This window comes from Pseudochaenichthys georgianus, chromosome 14 (genome assembly GCF_902827115.2).
Source record: "Pseudochaenichthys georgianus chromosome 14, fPseGeo1.2, whole genome shotgun sequence".
NCBI lineage: Eukaryota > Metazoa > Chordata > Actinopteri > Perciformes > Channichthyidae > Pseudochaenichthys > Pseudochaenichthys georgianus.
This window is the reverse complement of record NC_047516.1, coordinates 39492115-39501665: the sequence shown is the minus strand read 5'-3', so window position 1 is coordinate 39501665 and position 9551 is coordinate 39492115. Positions and strand designations below refer to the sequence as shown.

At 42.9% G+C, this 9551-nt stretch overlaps 1 protein-coding gene across 6 annotated transcripts in view; it reads left to right on the top strand.

Annotated features, from left to right (window-relative positions):
* The first annotated feature begins 4913 nt into the window (after positions 1-4913).
* Positions 4914-9551, top strand: part of LOC117458235 (HMG box transcription factor BBX) — a 31177-nt gene continuing 26539 nt past the window's right edge. For 2 of the 6 annotated variants that reach the window (XM_034098587.2, XM_034098588.2), the window contains exons 1-2: positions 6470-6583; positions 7790-7867. The gene's annotated coding sequence lies outside the window, so the exon portion shown is untranslated. Of the gene's footprint in view, positions 5031-6469; positions 6584-7789; positions 7868-9551 lie in introns of those variants that run through there. The other 4 variants (XM_034098581.2, XM_034098582.2, XM_034098585.2 and 1 more) reach the window with 4 other exon arrangements.

The window sequence follows — 9551 nt, the reverse complement described above, 5'->3', positions numbered from 1 at the left end:
CTCTCAAGTCTCCTTTCAAGTCACCTCTCGAGTTCCCTTTCAAGTCCCCTCTCGTGTCCCCTCTCAAGTCACCTCTCGAGTTCCCTCTCAAGCCTCCTTTCAAGTCTCCTCTCGAGTCTCCTCTCGAGTTCCCTCTCGAGTCCCCTCTCAAGTCACCCCTCCAGTTCCCTCTCGAGTCCCCTCTCAAGTTCCCTCTCGAGTCTCCTTTCAAGTCACCTCTTCTGCCGGGGGTCCTGCCAACCCTATGTCCTGTCCCGTTGGGGGTCCCGCCGACTGCTCTTCTGCCGGGGGTCCTGCCAACCCTATGTCCTGTGCCGTTGGAGGCCCCGCCGACTACTGTTCTGCCGGGGGTCCTGCCAACCCTATGTCCTGTGCCGTTGGAGGCCCCGCCGACTACTGTTCTGCCGGGGGTCCTGCCAACCCTATGTCCTGTGCCGTTGGAGGCCCCGCCGACTACTGTCTCGCCGGGGGTCCTTCCAACCCAATGTCCTGTGCCGTTGGGGGTCCAGCCGACACCTGTTTCGTCGGGGGCCTGCCAACTACATGTCCTGTGTTGTTGGGGGTTCCGCTGAGGGTCCTGCCAACTCCACGCACAGTGTCGTTGGGGGTTCCACTGGATTTCCTGCCAACACCTGATCCTGTCCTGTTGGGGTTTCTGCCGACACCTGCTCCGCCGGATTTCCTGCCAACACCAGATCCTGTCCTGTTGCGGGTCCCGCCGAAACGTGCTATACCGAGGGTCCTGCCGACACCAGCCCTTGCTCTGTCGGGGGTCCCACTGACGCTGGCCCATGTTCCGTCCAGGGTCCCGTCTCCGCCTGAGACCTCCTCCTCAAACTCTGCCTTTCCCCCGGGCCGTCCGCCCGAGACCCCTTCCATGGACTCTGCCTTGCCCCCGGGCCATCCGCCCGAGACCCCCTCCATGGACTCTGCCTTGCCCTGGGCCGTCCGCCCGAGATCCCCTCCATGGACTCTGCCTTGCCCCCGGGCCGTCCGCCCGAGACCCCCACCATGGATATTGCGGCAGTAATCTTAAACCAAGTGCCGCGAGGGACTAAACAAGAGAAAAAACACTGTGGACGCGCAAAAACTCAGTCTTTCCAACACAGTATGCGTTTGACCTTTTATTTGCTTTCCAAAAATGCAATACTCCATATGAATGTACGTATCTCCTTGTATGTGCCTGCGTGAGTGCGTGCGGTCAACAAAAATTGTCCTTCTCTAGCTCACTCCCCCATCTATTGCCACCTGCACAGGTAAAAGCAACCGGATATAAACACAAACATCACCACCCCAATGCAATGACACGCCCACCACCTATAGTGACTCAAAAAACATGTATCTTAACAAACACAGAAATGGCTTCATATGTGGCTCCTACAATGGACTCTGCCTTCCTCCCGGGCCGTCCGCCCGAGAGCCCCTCAATGAACTGTGCCTTTCCTGGGACACGTTCGATTCCTGTTTTGGTTAGTGTGCCGTCGATGGGATTCATTCCATTTCAAAGTGCTGTTTGACGCTCCAAACTTCGCGCACTGCCACTCCAACATCCAATCACAGAGCTTGAGGACTAATCACGGGGTTTGTCAAGCAAAGCACATGGTGTAGTCCCAAACGATAGCTGAGGATTCTGGGTATGTGTAGTGTCTTCTGCCATCCTAAACTCCGAACAAATATTTGTTTGCTTCTCTCTCCCCACACCTATCCACTTAAACCCAGATTTCCCCCCGGTTTGGTGGACCATGCCTATACTCTCCATGGGCTGATGTGGGTATAGTAACTGTGGGATATTTAGTGTCAGAGGGCAGTGTGATGTCTTTTGATCAGCTGAGAGAAAAGTACAACCTTCCTCAGAGTAATTTCTTTAGATACTTGAAAATACGCAGTTTTATCTCCTCCGCTACTAAGTTGCATCCCAATGGGTTTTCTCTTTTGGCTGTGGAGAAGGTTATTCAAAACCCTGGTACCAGAAAACGTATCACCAGGTTTTATAGGGCCCTGTCTATTCCAAACAATCAATGCTTGGTTTGTACCAGGTCTCTCTGGGAAACTGATTTTGGAGAGGCTATCCTGGATGATGAGTGGGACAGTGTCTGGTCAAGTTTTATAGGTTGCTTATCTACCAACAAAGCTAGGGAGATGCAATTGGACTGCATGCTGTCAGTTTGTAAAGACTACATTCCGGAGGAAGTAAAACATGCTAATTATCTAGCTATTCAGTCAGATGAGACAACTGACATTTGCACCCATGGCAGTTAGTGCTTGTGCTACGGTACATCGACCTGCATAACAACGTCAAAGAGCATTTTTTTTTAGTTCATCCCTCTTCAGAGTGTGAATGCTGACCCAGTTGCCAGCGCGCTGATGGAGAGGCTGGGCACTATCCTCCCCGATGGACAACAGGGCAAACGAATCGCCCAAGCCTATGACGGTGCAGCGGTGATGAGGGGAGCTAAAGGTGGAGTTCAGCGGAAAGTAAAGGATGTGTACAGAAGTGCACACTACATCCACTGCTATGCGCATGCTGAACCTCATCATGCAGCAGGCAACATCACACATCCCCAAGATAAGAACATTTTTGTTCAGACCTTAGTGGATTTGCTGCATTTTTCTCCAGGTACTTTAAGCGAACTGCGATCCTGGATCAAGTGGTGGTACACAGACTTCCTGGCACTTCCACAACAAGATGGAACTTCCACAGTCTGCTGTTAACACTGTGTATGAGCACAAGGATGTCCTCCTAAGGTGTTTACAGACCATCAGAGACTCAGGTGACTTTGATCCTCTAACAGTTAGAGAAGCCGGGCGCTTTGTGAGAATGCTGGATTTTTCTTTTTACTGACATTGTTCCACAAGATCATGCCGTGTGTAGACATGCTGTTTAACCAACTGCAGAAGAGGAACATTGATTCTCTCTACATCATCCAGAGGTTCACCAGCAGCATACAAACAATCAGGTAAATCATTATTTACAATGGCTGAGACATGCTTAATATAGGAAATCTGTGAAACCTAAATGTGAATTAGCTGAACTTGCTAACAACTCATACATACTTGTTTCAATATCAACAGGCGAACTGGAAATGTATATTGTACACGATTTATAAGGTGTATCTCTGAATACTATTTCAAATAGTCAAACCTAATTCGTCAATTCTTGCCACAATGAGTACATGGTTACTTGGATCAGGGACTCCATTCCTTCTGTGCAGCAGCCGCCCACAAAGAACGGAGGACACTTGGACATGAAGAGCAACAGCGGTTGGCTAGAGAGGTAAGCAGTAATAGTAATGTGTTCCATGACCAAAAGCTCTTTTCATAATATAGGTAATTTCATATCACAATAATGATACATTTCACAATAAAGCCCATTTTCTGTTAGGTAAAATATTGACATGGAAAGGCCGATGTATTATGTATGTATGTGTAGCCTGTTATTGTCTAATTCTACCACACTGTGAATGACTTAAAAGTAAATATGTGCATTGTTTGCCAACTGGTGTGCTAACAGTATAAATCAAATATGCTCAAATAGCACAATTGCTGCTAGTAAGACAGTAATACAGAACTCTGCCCCATAAATATCCCAATAATCCATCCATGACACCCACTTTTATTTGATTTGACATACTTTATAATTATGTCATATATATATATATATATATATATATATATATACAGCACTAACTTTGTTTTAAATTAAAATCTGCAAAATATGTATGTTGTGACCATCTATTATTTTCTTAATTTAAGATAGTCAAGATTTGGTTAACCTATTATTGATCAATAAGCAAGCTGCTTAGAGGCACGCTGACAAAATGTATAACATTTAGTAGGATATATCCCTTAAAGGTGGGGTAGGTAGTTTTGGAGAAACCAGCTTGAGTGCGCAAGAATTTGAAAATACACAGCCGGAAAAAATGTGCCACTTCCTTACAGAGCCCCTCCTCCTACACACACGAACGCGCACACGGCCAATGAGGGCACGAGATAAATTTGTGCACAGATGGAAGGCTGACAGGCAGGTAGGCCATCCAGTCATTTTAGCTGGCCCGGCTAAAATGATTGGTCGTGCTTTTTACAGTACTACGGCTTCCACAGATGAATTTTTTTTATGGATTTGTTGTCAAAGCACTTAAGGTATTCAGCTATCGGGATGTTAAGAGCATTCCATGGAATATCACAAAAAGTGTATCTCGAGCCGGTTTCTCAAATGTACCTACCCCACCTTTAAGTGCTCAACAGATTGGACAGGTATTCTTTAGCAGATTAAAAATACACCAGGAAATACCACAAAGCCTGTGTAGTCCCACTGCTGAATACAGAGGTACTTAAAAGTAGAAATACCATACTCTGTTATAAGTGAAAGGACTGTATTCAAAATGTTACTCAATTAAAAGTACAAAAGTATTAGCAGTAAATGATTCTGTACTTAGAGTACTCATTGTGTGCAGATTAGCCCATTCCAGAATCATATATATTATATGTTTTAATTACAATTATTGATTTATTCAACAATGTCAAGCGAGTAGAACTCATTGTAATTATTGTATTTACTGCGGGTCGTTTGTGAATTGAATCCAGAACCAACTAAAGTCCTATAACCTATGTGTTCTCATTGTTTATCATTAATCTTTATCTGTAGAAAACAGAAATATCCAAGTAAAGTAAAGGTACCTCAACATTTTACTTAATTATAGTACTTGAGTAAATGTTCTTAGGTACTTAACACCACTGAGTTTATATTATCATTATGATGCATGTTTAGGCCTACATACCATACGTTTACCTAACATTACATTGTAGGACGTTACAGTAATCTCCAAACACTAGAATATAACGTCGCTTCTCATTGGTGGAATCCAACCGTCCATCAGAAGGAGGGTCCAGTCAGGTGCAGCATTACATGACAGTGTGGATGATGTGTTCAATGTGTGTACAGGTTGCAGCGAAACTGTTGATAATTTCACGGCTGAAGCTTTAAAGACGATTTGAAACTAGCCATTCGTTTACTACAGTGCTACTGACAGGTATGTAGCCTACTGTTAAACCACAGTTATACCTTTCTGTATCAAATGTTATCAGTTATCACGGGCACAAACACTGAGGAAACAAGTGAACTGATTCCATCCAGAGTGCAGCCAGTGGGTCTGAACCGGGCTTTGCTGATGTACCCGCTACGTTCAGGGACCTCTGTACCGGGACAGGGCATTCAGGGGAAGTTCAGTCAGGGATGTTGTTAGCAAGTAGGCTACAGGCCAGTCTGGGTATGAGCACTTTGCAAACCGGGGGAGGGGAGGGATAGCTTAGAGGAGAATGTTCTCTCACCTCGAGAAAACGAAAGTGATTTCTCTAACATTATATGACTGAACAAGTGTGTGTTTCTGCAGGAATCAACGCGTCAATGTGTTTCTTTTGTGGCTTTAGATATTTACACCCGTCTCTGTCGCCAACAGTAGCTACAATTCATCATCTAGTGAAGTGCTGCGTTTCTGTACCACTGTCAAAGTACGCAGCATTACACAGAGGACTTCCGGTTCACATAACAACAAATAAAGTATTGAATTAAGTTTAAGGTAGAACCAGTAGGCTATTCCAAGCACATATTTCGAGCCAGTGTTACATATGCTCCTCTATATAAACATTTCACTGTAATAAATACAGAGTGTATTTTGGCTTTTAGCAGTTGAAAGGTGCTCTACTGAAGTACATCCTCCACAGAGAGTGCCGGTACAAGCTTCTCTCCAACATCAGAGGCCTCCTGGTCTGGGCACTATGTTTCCTGCAGCCTTAACAGATGGAACAGAGGCTTCAGAGATCATCAAATTCACCACAGAATACACATACTCATTTGACAAGGACATGTTTTCCTTTAGGTTATTGGTAATTACTGTAAATACAGAGGTGGGAGAAGTACTAAGATCTTGTACTTAAATAAAAGTAGAAGTACCAGAGTGTATGAATACTCTAGTACAAGTAAAAGTCCTGCATTTAAAAGGTTACTCAAGTACGAGTAGAAAAGTATTAGCATTAAAATATACTTAAAGTAGCAAATTATGTAAAAGTACTCATTATGCAGATTGGTCCATTTCAGAATAATATATATGTTTTGACTATAATTATTGATGAATTACAGTGCTAAAGAAAATATATTTCACATCATTAAACCAAATCTGCAAAGTAACTGAAGGTATTAAATAAATGTAGGCCTAGTGCAGTAAAAGTACACCATTTACCTCTGAACTGTAGTGGGGCAGACGTTCAAAGTAGCACCAATTCAAAATAGTAAAGTAGTAGTAGGCTATCTCAAAATTGTACTTAAGTACAGTACTTGAGTAAATCTACTTAGATACTTTAGTTTACACAAATGATTAAATAAAGCTCCGATGCTTTAAAGGCAATCGTCTTTATTTTGGTAACACATCGCTGAGCTTCCGGTTTGCTCGCGTGCAATTTGGATGTACTTGACAAAGCTGTGTTTCGTACAGCCAGTGCTGAACTGTTATGATGTGTCAATAAGTTAAAAAGGTGGACGGCATCAATGATGAGAGGGCCCCCCCGGCACCTGAGCAGGATATCAGAGGTATGTTCAGACATTAAGGGGGGGTTCATGACAGAGAAAGTGTGCTTTCATTGATTTTCCGTTTAAACCCGGTCTCACCCTCTCAGTCTGAGAAATATTATGATCGTTGCTTGTGGACATGATGTCCGCCTGCTGACTCTCCCCTCTGTGACTGCTGCTTTCCCCCGCCATTTAGTTAATAAGCGATATTATACAGCCTACCATACGTGGTTGACACTTTTACTGTATCGCTTAAATATGCTGCACTCCTCTTTGAAAATAAATGGCAAATCAACTGTTTTTCAGTGAGGTGGTGTGACTTGCCCCCCCTCCTCCTCCCTCTTCCTATCCGCATCAAACCTGCGTTGTGTGTAAACGAACAGTTGCAAAAGCACAAACCAGTATTGTGTTTAGTCGGTGAGTTTAGAAAGCAGCTGTGGAAGAAGCTTCTCCTGTTTCGGAAACCATTGCATGTTAAAACCGTGACACGTCCAGTTAGCGAGCTGTAGAGCTAGCAGGCTAACTAGCTACTTTTATTCCTAGTAACAGTGCGAGGAAATGGAGCCACGGCTCAGACAACACTGTGCACAGATGCACGAGCCGGGGTAGAACATCCCCAGTTTCATTAATCACTGTGGATGTTGGGAGACATTTCGACGGCATTGTCCTCGCAGAGTTTGACAGCAGTGAAATATGTCCAATACTGTACTTTGGGCTTCTCCTCCAAACCAAAGCAAGATGGACTCTCATTCGGCGTGTCTGTCTTGTCAGAGCTCACAGATCGACATTTTGCACGGAAATAAAAATATGTGCTTGGAGGTAGAATCTTAGTATGTAGGCATTAACCGTGATGTATTCGCATACACAACATATGTGCTGTTATTGAGCGTAAGAAGCTCAGAACAGCAGCTCAACACTTCACTCCCGAACAGTCCAGCCGAGCATCAGCAGTTTACCTGAGACACGGTAAAGCCCGCTCGGTGCCGCTTCATTAGTCTGTGTCATGGAGAAGTGCATTTAGTGATCGCAGGGTTTGGCCTACATGTTTTGGTTTTGGCCACAAGGGCGGATCGCCTGCACGATTAAGTGATCAGAAACGAGATCAGACAAAATGTCCCACCGTATTCCGGAGCTGACGAGGTGCTAAACTGGGTCAATTGTACATGTATTTGTTTGCAGAGTTGACGGTGTAACAAATGACTGAGAACAGTGTCTTGTATTTTATAGGTCATCATCATTGCATGACAAAGGCTGTGGCAGATTCATCATCATCACTCATACAGTATTTCCATAGTTTTTTCTTCAGTAAGTATCCCTGTTTTCCACTCAACATTCATAAATACATACACTGGCATGTAGTCTGGATGATGTCCTGAAGAAAACATTGTCTTAGACATCCTGAACAAGTGCAACCATGTTGAGAAATACAAACCAATTGAGGAACATACAGGCAGGATTGATGACCAATGCTTAGTTTTTCCACTAATCTGTAGTGTGTGCAGAACATTTACACCCCCTTTTTATAATGAAAATTATATACTGTTATCGGTTGCTTTTTTCCAACAACTATCTTGTTTTGTTGGAGAGAACTTAAGTTTATTAAAGTGCAGTTTCCTACACTTAGTTGTGTTTTGACAGTATTATGCTTAATAACTCAAAATGAAGGACTTGAAGGTGCAAGCATCAAAGATACACTTCCCATACAGCAATTTATCATTGTAGCCCTGTAATATTTAGGAAGATAATAATTTTTGATGTTACCCTTACCTCTGAAATGTGCTGACAGCCTCTTTTAAATCACTTTACATAACTCTATTGACTTGATTGAATGCAGCAGTGATAGTCGTTTGGCTAATTGGCCACTGTCTGTTGTGACTTTGTACCTTTTGTCTTCTTCACAAGAAAAACATGCCAAGAAAAGCTCTAACAAAGCACTAAGTCCACTAAATGATCTTTTTCACTTCAATACGAAGAGTTGTTCTCCTCTTTTTGTGAGATAATAAATAATATTTCAAATAATTAGTTGTTCGATTTTTCCTTTCCTCTTATTGGACGAAAAAGTCGTCCATAGCACTTAAACTGCTTTTTGTTTAAAGTCTCAGTATAGGTATATAGCAGTGTTTCTCAAACCTTTTCATACCAAGGATCTTAACCAATAAAAAAACACTCGCGGACCACCTAACTCCATAAATATCCAAAAACAATAGGCCTGCTTACCACTCCAACAGTAACAGATTACAGCCTAATAATGACAGCTTAACCTTCTCTATATCGCCTCGTTCACACATTAAATCAACAATACAAATACAACTACAGATTATATAAGCATTTAGTTCAAATGCGATTTAAAATGCTCAGGTTTTACACCTCTTATGAAATGTAGACTACATTTATTACAGAGTTTATGTCCGAGCCAACATATTCACAGATCGTTGGCTACTGATATGCAAAATACACCGCATGTAGTACGACACAAACCTCGGCTATGGATTTTCAAAACAAAATACAGTAAAACTACTACTTTTCCCAGGAATAGTTCCGATAGTTCCTGCGATTTTGCGTTCACGCCAAAAGATCTGGAACTAGAACTTTTTTTTGCGAACCTTTACAACCCTTTTTAGTCCCTGCTGGAGAGCAGGGACTTTCCTGGGGAGAAAAAGGTTCCAATTTCTGATTGGCTGGGCGAATTGCAAACCACGCCCCGTAAAACTCTGAAAAGTTTTTGTGAAGCCGCCATTTTATTTGCTCGCATTAGCATTATTAGCATTAGCCCAGCGCACCAACATTATTAATAAGTTAGTAATTTGTGTTGCCATAAGTTACTAACTTATCATCAACAGACTTCATGCAATGCTTCATTGGATGCATATATTAGATAATAATCTCTATCTAACTCCTAAAACATCTAAATCTACTTCCAGCATGGATAAATGTTCATACAAGACTTCCATTGTTTGTTTAATACACTTCTTGAAATCTAAAAAAATAC